At 43.2% G+C, this 8,805-nt stretch overlaps 1 protein-coding gene across 3 annotated transcripts in view; it reads left to right on the top strand.

The window, feature by feature from the left end:
* The first annotated feature begins 7,215 nt into the window (after positions 1–7,215).
* The window catches only part of Psd3 (pleckstrin and Sec7 domain containing 3), a 564,781-nt gene continuing 563,191 nt past the window's right edge, over positions 7,216–8,805 (top strand). For 2 of the 3 annotated variants that reach the window (XM_058580396.1, XM_058580395.1), the window contains exon 1: positions 7,226–7,360. The gene's annotated coding sequence lies outside the window, so the exon portion shown is untranslated. Of the gene's footprint in view, positions 7,361–8,805 lie in introns of all 3 variants that reach the window. The other variant, XM_058580398.1, reaches the window with a different exon arrangement.

Below are 8,805 nucleotides of genomic sequence, written 5' to 3'. Positions count from 1 at the left end.
AGGTTCTATACTGGGTGACCTGATAAGGGGTGTAAGTGGGTAGAAGAATTATGTGCTTCTGTTACTCTAGCCTGATCTTCAATTCTGCCTGGGTAGAGCACCCCAAATGGATCTTAGGTTTTTCATCTTAATTCTGACTCTTGCACATCTTTAGTAAATTTATTCTTTTCTTCCAATCAAAGTCCTATAATGGGCTCCACATTTGGAATTGAGGTTAAGAACTGACCCACGGTAACAGCCTAGGACAATGCACCATCACCGTGTTCTAGGCTAAGATTCATGGTTCAACCTTTCCATACAGCACAACACTAAAATGTTACCCTGACAATCAGACAAACTGCATTATTCCTAAGGAATCTCTCAGGTATATTTCTTTGGCAGTGAAGCTTCCTGGCATTAATTTCATTTAAAAATTGCTTCCAACATGACTATTAAATATCATCATATAAGGGATAGAAATACTAGTATGACGGAATTTCTTCCACTGTCAAAATTAAAAGTAATTTTATCAACAAACCTAAGACTAAAAGCAAGTGTAAACCAAAAATTCACCAATTTCATAACTGAAGTAGGAAAGAGAGATTTTTCCCAACCATAACTTTTGCAAACTAAAAGTGATTCTGAGGCCTTTCAATTGCAAAAGCAAAGCAGCCAAAGCGTCTCTTGGGGGACTCATCCAAGGGCTACGGACAGCTTGAAGAGAAGAATGCTGAACAACCCTGGTTCCTACGAAGGCCACATTGCAGCTGTCATACTGAAAGTCGACTAAAGTTGAAGGGATTCAAAGATGCTGAAAAAAAAAAAAAAGGTCTTCCTCGTGTGACAGCTTTAACAATATTTGCACCAGGCATGGTAGTGCACACTGTAATTCCAGTTACTCAGGAGACTAAAACAGGAGGATCACAAGTTCAAGGCCAGCCTGCGCAATTTATCAATACCCTGTCTCAAAACAAAATAAGGTTACTAGGGATGTAGCTCGGTGGCAAAGAGGACCTGGGTTTAATTCCCAGTACTGGAAAAAAAAAATATTTGCGAAGTTGTCATTGGTAAAAATGATAATGGAAGCTTCTTTAGCTGTCTCTGTTCCTGTCCATTGCACTGCAAATACAACCAAATCAAAACCTTCTGGGAAAGATTCACCACCTCAAATTCTATTAAGAACATTTGAATTCATGAGAGGAAGTCAAAGTATCAACATTAACAGAAGTTTGGAAGACATTGATTCAAGCCCTCACAGATGACGGAGGGCTTCAAGACATCAGTGGTGGAAGCAATGCAAATTCGGTGCTAGCAAGAGAATTAGAATTAATTAATTAAGCAGAGCCTGAAGATGTGGCTTGCTAAAACTGCAGTAGATGAGGAGTTGCTTCTTAAGGATGAGCAAAGAAAGTTGTTCCTTGACATGGAATCTACTCCTGGTGAAGATGCTGCGGATGTTATTGCAATGATAACAGGATTTAGACTATGACATAAACTTAGTTGATAAAGCAGCTGTAGGGTTTGAGAAGATTGACTCCAATTTTGTAAGTGCTTTAAATCTATTCTGGGTAAAATGCTGTCAAATAGGATCCCCTGCTGCACAGAGATCTTTAAGGAAATGAAGATTCAATCAATGCAGCAAAATTCTTATTGTCTTTTTTTAATAAATTGCCACAGCCACCCCAATCTTCAGCAGCCACCATCCTGATGAGTCAGCAGCCACGAGAATTGGGGCAAGACCCTTCACCAGCAAAAAGAGTGTGGCTTGCTCAAGGTTCAGGTGATTAGCATTTTTTAGCAATATTTTTAAATTAAGATGTAAATTTTTTTAGGCATAATGCTATTATACACTGAATGGGTTGTGGCATAGTGTGAATATAATTTTATATGCCCTGGGATACAAAAAAATTCATGTGATTTGTTTTATTGTTAAAATTAGCTTTATTGCCATGGTCTGGAACTGAACCTATAAGATCTCTGAGGTATGTCTGTAATACACACACACACACACACACACACACACATGCACACACACACATACACACATTACATAGATATATAGTATAGGAATTGGTTCACATGATTATGGAGCCAAGAAATTCCCACAATCTGCCATCTGCAAGGTGAAGTAACAGAGGAGTTGGTGCTATGATTTAAACTGAGTCTGAAGGCTCTTTAGAACCTGATACTATAGGTCCTAGTCTGAGAAGGGGATAGAAAGACTGATTTCCCATGGTAAGAGAATATGGATGTCCCAGCTCAAACAGGAAAGTAAGTTCACTCTTCATCTGCTTTTTTGTTCTATTGGCCCTCAAAAGATTTTATGATGCCTACCTGTGTTGGTGAGGGGCTATTGTCTTCACTTAGTCTACTGATTTAAATGTTAATCTCCTCTAGAAATAGCCTTCACAAGACACACACCTAGAAATAATATTTTACCATTTATCTGGTCATCCTTTAGCTCAGCCAAATTGACATATAAAATTAACTATCACAGCAAGAACACAAAGGTTTGGGCAAACCCTGTTTGTGAGCCTCTTTTCAATTTCTCCATTTTTATTCCTGTGCATTAGTTTGTTGATATCTGTGCCATATAAACATTGGCAACTCCAGAGGCCTTTATGTAATTTCATTTCAGGGCCAAGAGTCCTTACAATGTGGAGGCTTTTCTCAAGCAATCACACACACACACACACACACACACAGTGATTCTAGCATGCTGGCATTTGTAAGTTGCATTTGGCATCTCAGCTATTGTGAGTTGAACTGTGTCTCCTAAAATGAATGTCTCAGTCCTCACCTCTAGTATCTCTAAATGTGACACTTAGAAATAGAGATCCTTGCAGAGTAATCGAGGTGAGGTCATACTAGGTTGGAGTGGGCTCTAATGCAGTGAACTGGTATCCTTTAAAGAAGGGGAAAATTGGGATGTGGACACAGAAGAAAGAGAGCCACATGAAGAGAGAGGCAGAAAGTGAGTGCTGTGGCTGTGAGCCATGGAATGCCAAGAATTGCCAGCCACCACCAGAAGCCAGGAAGATGTGCTAGTCAGCTTCTCATTGCCTGAGAAAACATCCAAGAAAGACAATTTAAAGAAGAAAAGATTTATTTTGGCTCATGGTGTCAAATTTCAGTCCATGGTTGGCTGGCTCCACTGCTTCAGGCATGAATGAGGCAGAATATCATGGCAGAAGGTATGGTGGAGGAAAGCTGCTCACCTCGTGGCAGCCAGGAAGGAGAGAGAGACAGACAGACAGACCAGGAACATGATATAGTCCCCAAGGCACATCTCCAAAAGCCCACTCCTTCAACCAGGTCCCACCTCCACAGCCTCCACCACCTCCCAGTAGTCCATTCAGTTATTGATGGATTAACCCACTGGAGAAGTCAGACACCTCATGATTCAATCACTTCCCAAAATGCTCCACCTCTGAGCATTGCTGCTTTGAGGACCAAGCCTTCAATATAACGCATGAGTCTTTGGAAGACACTTCATACCCAAACCAAAACAGAATTCCTCTCTAGAACCTTCAGAGGGAGCATACCCGGTTGACACCTTCATCTTGGATCTCTGGGGTTCATAACTGTGAAAGAATAATGTTCTGTTGTTTTAAGATATTCACTGTATAGGAATTTGTTGCAGCAGCCACAGGAAACTAATGCACCAGGTCTCAGAGGATCTTCAATGCCTGCCAGGGTAACCCATATAAGATCCTTCCTTAGTGATATCTACCTTGTTGCCCAGTCAGGTTCATTGTCAGTATCCAGGAAATTTCTGAATGCAAAGCACAGGATTCTTAGCCCCTCACAAACCAACTAACAACAATATCTGTCAAAAATGTATTCAAAATGGTCTGGAATAGACGCAAGTCTAGGAGTTGTTTTATAACAGGTCTTACCCATGTGAGCCTGGACTACAGGAATAGCAAATGTTCTCATTTTATCTGAGCAAAAGTTTGTGGCACTTCCCACTGTTTTCCCAAGTGTCCAAATGCCTCCGTAAGTTATTTTTCTCCAACATTTTCTTTATAGAATCAGTCAAGGAAAGAGGAACTGGCTTTCTGGCACAGCCACTACCAAGACTGTTATTCCAATAATGAAAAACTGAACAATATGTTCTGCGTAAACTGCAATGTAATCTAAAGTTCATTTGTGGTCTCTACTCCCCAAAGTCCATATTACAAAGGCTGTCATTAAGGGAACAGATGAGGATAGCCATGAGCCAACTACACTTGCCAGTCCTTCTAGCTGTTGGTTTTGTCTTTTAGAATCGACTTTGCTTGGCGTCAGTATTGTTTGAATTGGCACTATTTTGCCTCCACACTCGTGGGCTGCTTTGTCCCTGCTGGTCCTATGAAAATCTGTTTTCTTTAAACTTTCTTTGCATTTTGTTCCAAAAATCATCAGAGACACAATGACACCCACTTGGGAGTTAAAAGCCAACGGTCAAAGCCAGCGTCTTGCCATTGCCCTCCCTCACCTAGGACCCAGAGGGCGCCTTCTTCAGCATCTTCCACTATCCCTTGAGGATGCTCTGTGCATGTTCAGATGGTGCCTGAGAGTGGGCAACCTGTCCAGGGCAACATGTTAGCCCATGGAATTTGTGTCATCTGGCCCACCGTCGGTGCACAGGGAGGGATCTCATCCATCTAGCAGCCTCACTGCTCAGTAAATGTCTTCTGGTCATTGCTGATCAGCTTCTCCAGACCCCAGAATGCCTCCTCCTCACTCCAGTCCTTCAAACTGTCAGCCGTAGCACATGGGCCATCACCCCAACAAGATGAGGGCTCCACCTAAAAAGAGCATGCTACAGGACACTGCTACATCGATGTTCATAGCAGCACAATTCACAATAGCAAGACTGTGGAACCAACCTAGATGCCCTTCAATAGACGAATGGATAAAAAAAAATGTGGCATTTATACACAATGGAGTATTACTCTGCATTAAAAAATGACAAAATCATAGAATTTTCAGGGAAATGGATGGCATTAGAGCAGATTATGCTAAGTGAAGCTAGCCAATCCCTAAAAAACAAATGCTAAATGTCTTCTTTGATATAAGGAGAGTAACTAAGAACAGAGTAGGGTCAAAGAGCATGAGAAGAAGATTAACATTAAACAGGGATGAGAGGTGGGAGGGAAAGGGAGAGAGAAGGGAAATTGCATGGAAATGGAAGGAGACCCTCAGAGTTATACAAAAGTACATACAAGAGGTAGTGAGGGGAAAGGGAAAAATAATACAAGGGGGACAAATGAATGACAGTAGAGGGGGCAGAGAGAGAAGAGGGGAGGGGAGGGGAGGGGAGGGGAGGGGGGATAGTAGAGGATAGGAAAGGCAGCAGAACACAACAGACACTAGTATGGCAATATGTAAATCAATGGATGTGTAACTGATGTGATTCTGCAATCTGTATACGGGGTAAAAATGGGAGTCCATAACCCACTTGAATCAAAGTGTGAAATATGATATATCAAGAACTATGTAATGTATTGAACAACCAACAATAAAAAATAAATAAATAAAAGCACAGGTTGAGGTAAAAAAAAAAAAAAAAAAGATGAGGGCTCCAGCCAGGGCAGCTGCTCCTCCTTGATCCTTGCGTTTGGGACCATCTGTCAGGCCAGGCTCCCAACAGGTGTATTCTCAAATTCAGGGAAGGAAGGACCGAGGGGTGAGTTGAAGTGGTCCTGTCACAGTGCAAGCGCGGAGTCCCCCAGTGCGGCACGCGGGACCTGGGAAGGGAGATCGCCCTGCATCTGTGCCTGGGCTCCGTGGGTCGCCTTTCAGCCCGCAACAACCGAGATGCTCCCTTAACCTCCTTGTCGCACTGCCGCCAACCCCCAGCCACCGCAGCTGCCAGGCCGGGCAGGGAGGGCCGCCAGGCGGCGCACGGCGCTCGTCCCCTGTCCTGCCCCTGCCCGGCGCCTGGGACCACTGGGGGGCGCGTTCCTTGCCTCCTTTGGTGTTTCTCCTGGGCCCCCAGACTTGGGCCCTTCACCTGCCCCCAAACTACTCCTACCGAACTTTTCCTCGTCCAGTTCCCCACTCCCGCTGCACTCCACCGCCTCCTTCCATCCCAGGTGCGCAGGCTCCAGGAGTCTTCAAAGCAGGCCAGGTGGAAATCCACCAAGACCTCACAAATGGCAAGAAGCAACAGCTGTAGATTCAGAGCGCCTCATGGAAAGGGCCCCACTGCGTGGGTTGAGCAGAACCTCCACGGCAGATCCGGGAGGAGGAAAGAGGAAGTTTTCAGGTGGGCCAAGTGGAGGCTGAGGCCGGAGTCCTATGGGATGGCTTTGGGGAAACGCATCTGGCTTTCTCTTGCTAGGCCTGAGCTAGAAGTCCAGCCCAGGACAAGCCTTACGGAAGCGTCCCGTAATTGATCAGATCTGGACTCGCTGAGCCTAGTTCTGTTTTCATACAGGGATTGACCTGAATCCCTTTGTGGATTTTCTGTCCCCTGTCTCTGGTGACCATATACACCTTCTCAGGAGAAACCTGCCAATAGAGTTTCTCAGTAGGCTCTAACTTCCCAAGGTATCAGGTTTAACATATTTCTAAGAGAAATTCTTCAAGTGGGCAGAGGTGGGCACCTACTACATGCAACCTGAGCCCTGGACCTTCAGCCATGTGATGAAGGGAAGCTGAGATCTTTAATTTTAAAACCATCTTCCCCTCCCTCTCCCCCTCCTCCTCCTCCTCCTAGTGGTCCATAGTGCAGCCAGCCATATGGCTTATGTATATATGGTCTATGTATCCGTCATTTATTCTAATGAACTGTAGCCTAATGACTGACTACACCACATACAAGGACAGAGGGATGAGGTAGGGTGTGGTGAGCATTCTGTGGCCCTAAATTTCATATGAATTCAGTTTCTATATTCACATGACCTCCCAGATTCATTTTGTCATGACCGTTTTCTATTCCTGAATTTTCATCCCGGTGTGAGGAAATAGGCAGTGCCCTAATACCCAGAGTTTTGGGGGCATCTGCAAAAAATCGTGTTCTGTCCCGGTCTTCTCTCTCCCTGAGTCTAGCTGGCTGCAATTGAACAGTCCACTGGTGATTCATTGGGTGCTATTTAGTTTGTTCCGTCAGCTGTTTATTAATCTGTAGCTTCCTGTTAAGATGCAGGGTATGCTTTTTAAAGAAACCTTACACAGCATAAGTTTTATTTTGGGACCGGACACACTAGTATACAAAGAGGATCTGTGAGAGTTACGTAGTCCTGCAAGCTATTCTTGCAGCAGAATTTCGTGAGCACACACTATGTGCCAGGCGCTGTTCAGAGAACTGGGGGTTCAGGAATGAATGAGACCATCCCACCCTGGAGAAAGGTTACCGTCTGCTTGAGGAAAACAAGTGTAATAGCATGTGGTAAGTGCAACCATGCATGTACTAGATATGGTGGGGCACAGAGGAGGAACTGGAGAGTTCTAGGGGAACAGAGGAATGAGAAGGTGTTCATAAAAGAGGCTCTGGAATGCAGTCTAGGCAAGATTTCCAACTGGTGGATGGCATAACAAAGATGTCACATTTTGGTGACAACATGGGGGGGAGATCTTGAAGGAAAATCATTTGAAGGTTATCTTAAGAGAATGTTGCCAAGGTTTAGGCAAGAGGTGCCAAGGCCACCTTGGAGCAGAGGCAAGGGAATGGAGAGGTGATTTGAAAAAGTATTTATAACAGAATGGAATAGTAGGGTTTAAGGGAGAAGGAGTTGAATGAAGGTTTCTGGTGTGGAGTTGCTTGGTTCATGGTGCTGCCATTAAGTAGCTTGGAAGAAAAGAAGGAGAAATAGGTTTGTTGGCTGAGGGCAGAAGAGACAATGGGCTCGCTTTTGGATCTGTTGAAGTTGGTGCCATCTAAACTATGGGGACATCATCTGGGACCATATGAATGAGGCCAGGACATCATTCATCCACTGGACATCCAAGTTTGTAGTTTGAGAAGGAAGCCTAGACTGGAAACACATATTTGAATGACATCTAATCATTTGGAAATACTGTTAAATGGATGGTTTTCTCCTTAGTACTTAACCAATGACTGGTGCTTTGAAAGTATATATAAATGTTTATGTTAAACAATGTTTTGGGGGTAAAACATAAGTGCATTCTAGAGCATGGGTTTTTTGCCTTAATGGTGTCGGCTTTTATGACAGAGAAAGAGAGCAATACCATGATATGATGCCATCTACAAATTGACCTTTAGGTGCCAACGTTGATGTTACAGATGTTGCTTGCTTTCAGTACTAGAGACTTAAAAAGACTCTGATAACTATGGAAAACTGTATAATGAATAATATAAGAGGAGAGTTCTCCAAACAATTCTTACACTAGTCCTCAGAAAATGGACAAAAAGGCGAAAGACGAAAGTGAAATTTTCAAGAATATCTTTAATTGAAAGTATTCTTTGTGTCGAAGAATCTAGATGAAACCTAACCCCAACTCTAACCTTGACCCAGCCTTAACCCAAACCTAAATCTAACACCAGTACTAACTCTGGCATCGAAGCTTAGCCGCAAACCTAGTATTAAAACTTAACCTCATCTTAAGCTGAACCCTGACCCTACACTAACTGCAAACTCAGCACTAAACCTAACTCTAATTTAACCCCTTTTTTGCCATTAACCATAATTTTACCTCTATAACTGACTTTTTAAAGGGATAGACCTATTAGGGAAAAATGTTCTTTTGGACTCTAGTAACTAGATAACTAAAACTGATAGGTGAACTTCAGATTAAATGAGCAATTCATAGGTGGATCATCATCAGTCTTTAACAACATATCATGTTATCTTTAATAACATATCATGGGTTGCA

The sequence above is a fragment of the Marmota monax genome, unplaced genomic scaffold (assembly GCF_021218885.2).
Source record: "Marmota monax isolate L192 unplaced genomic scaffold, Marmota_monax_Labrador192_F-V1.1 WCK01_AAM20220418_F8-fsc00040, whole genome shotgun sequence".
In the NCBI taxonomy this organism is placed as follows: Eukaryota; Metazoa; Chordata; class Mammalia; order Rodentia; family Sciuridae; genus Marmota; species Marmota monax.
This window is presented reverse-complemented; position numbering and strand designations above follow the sequence as displayed.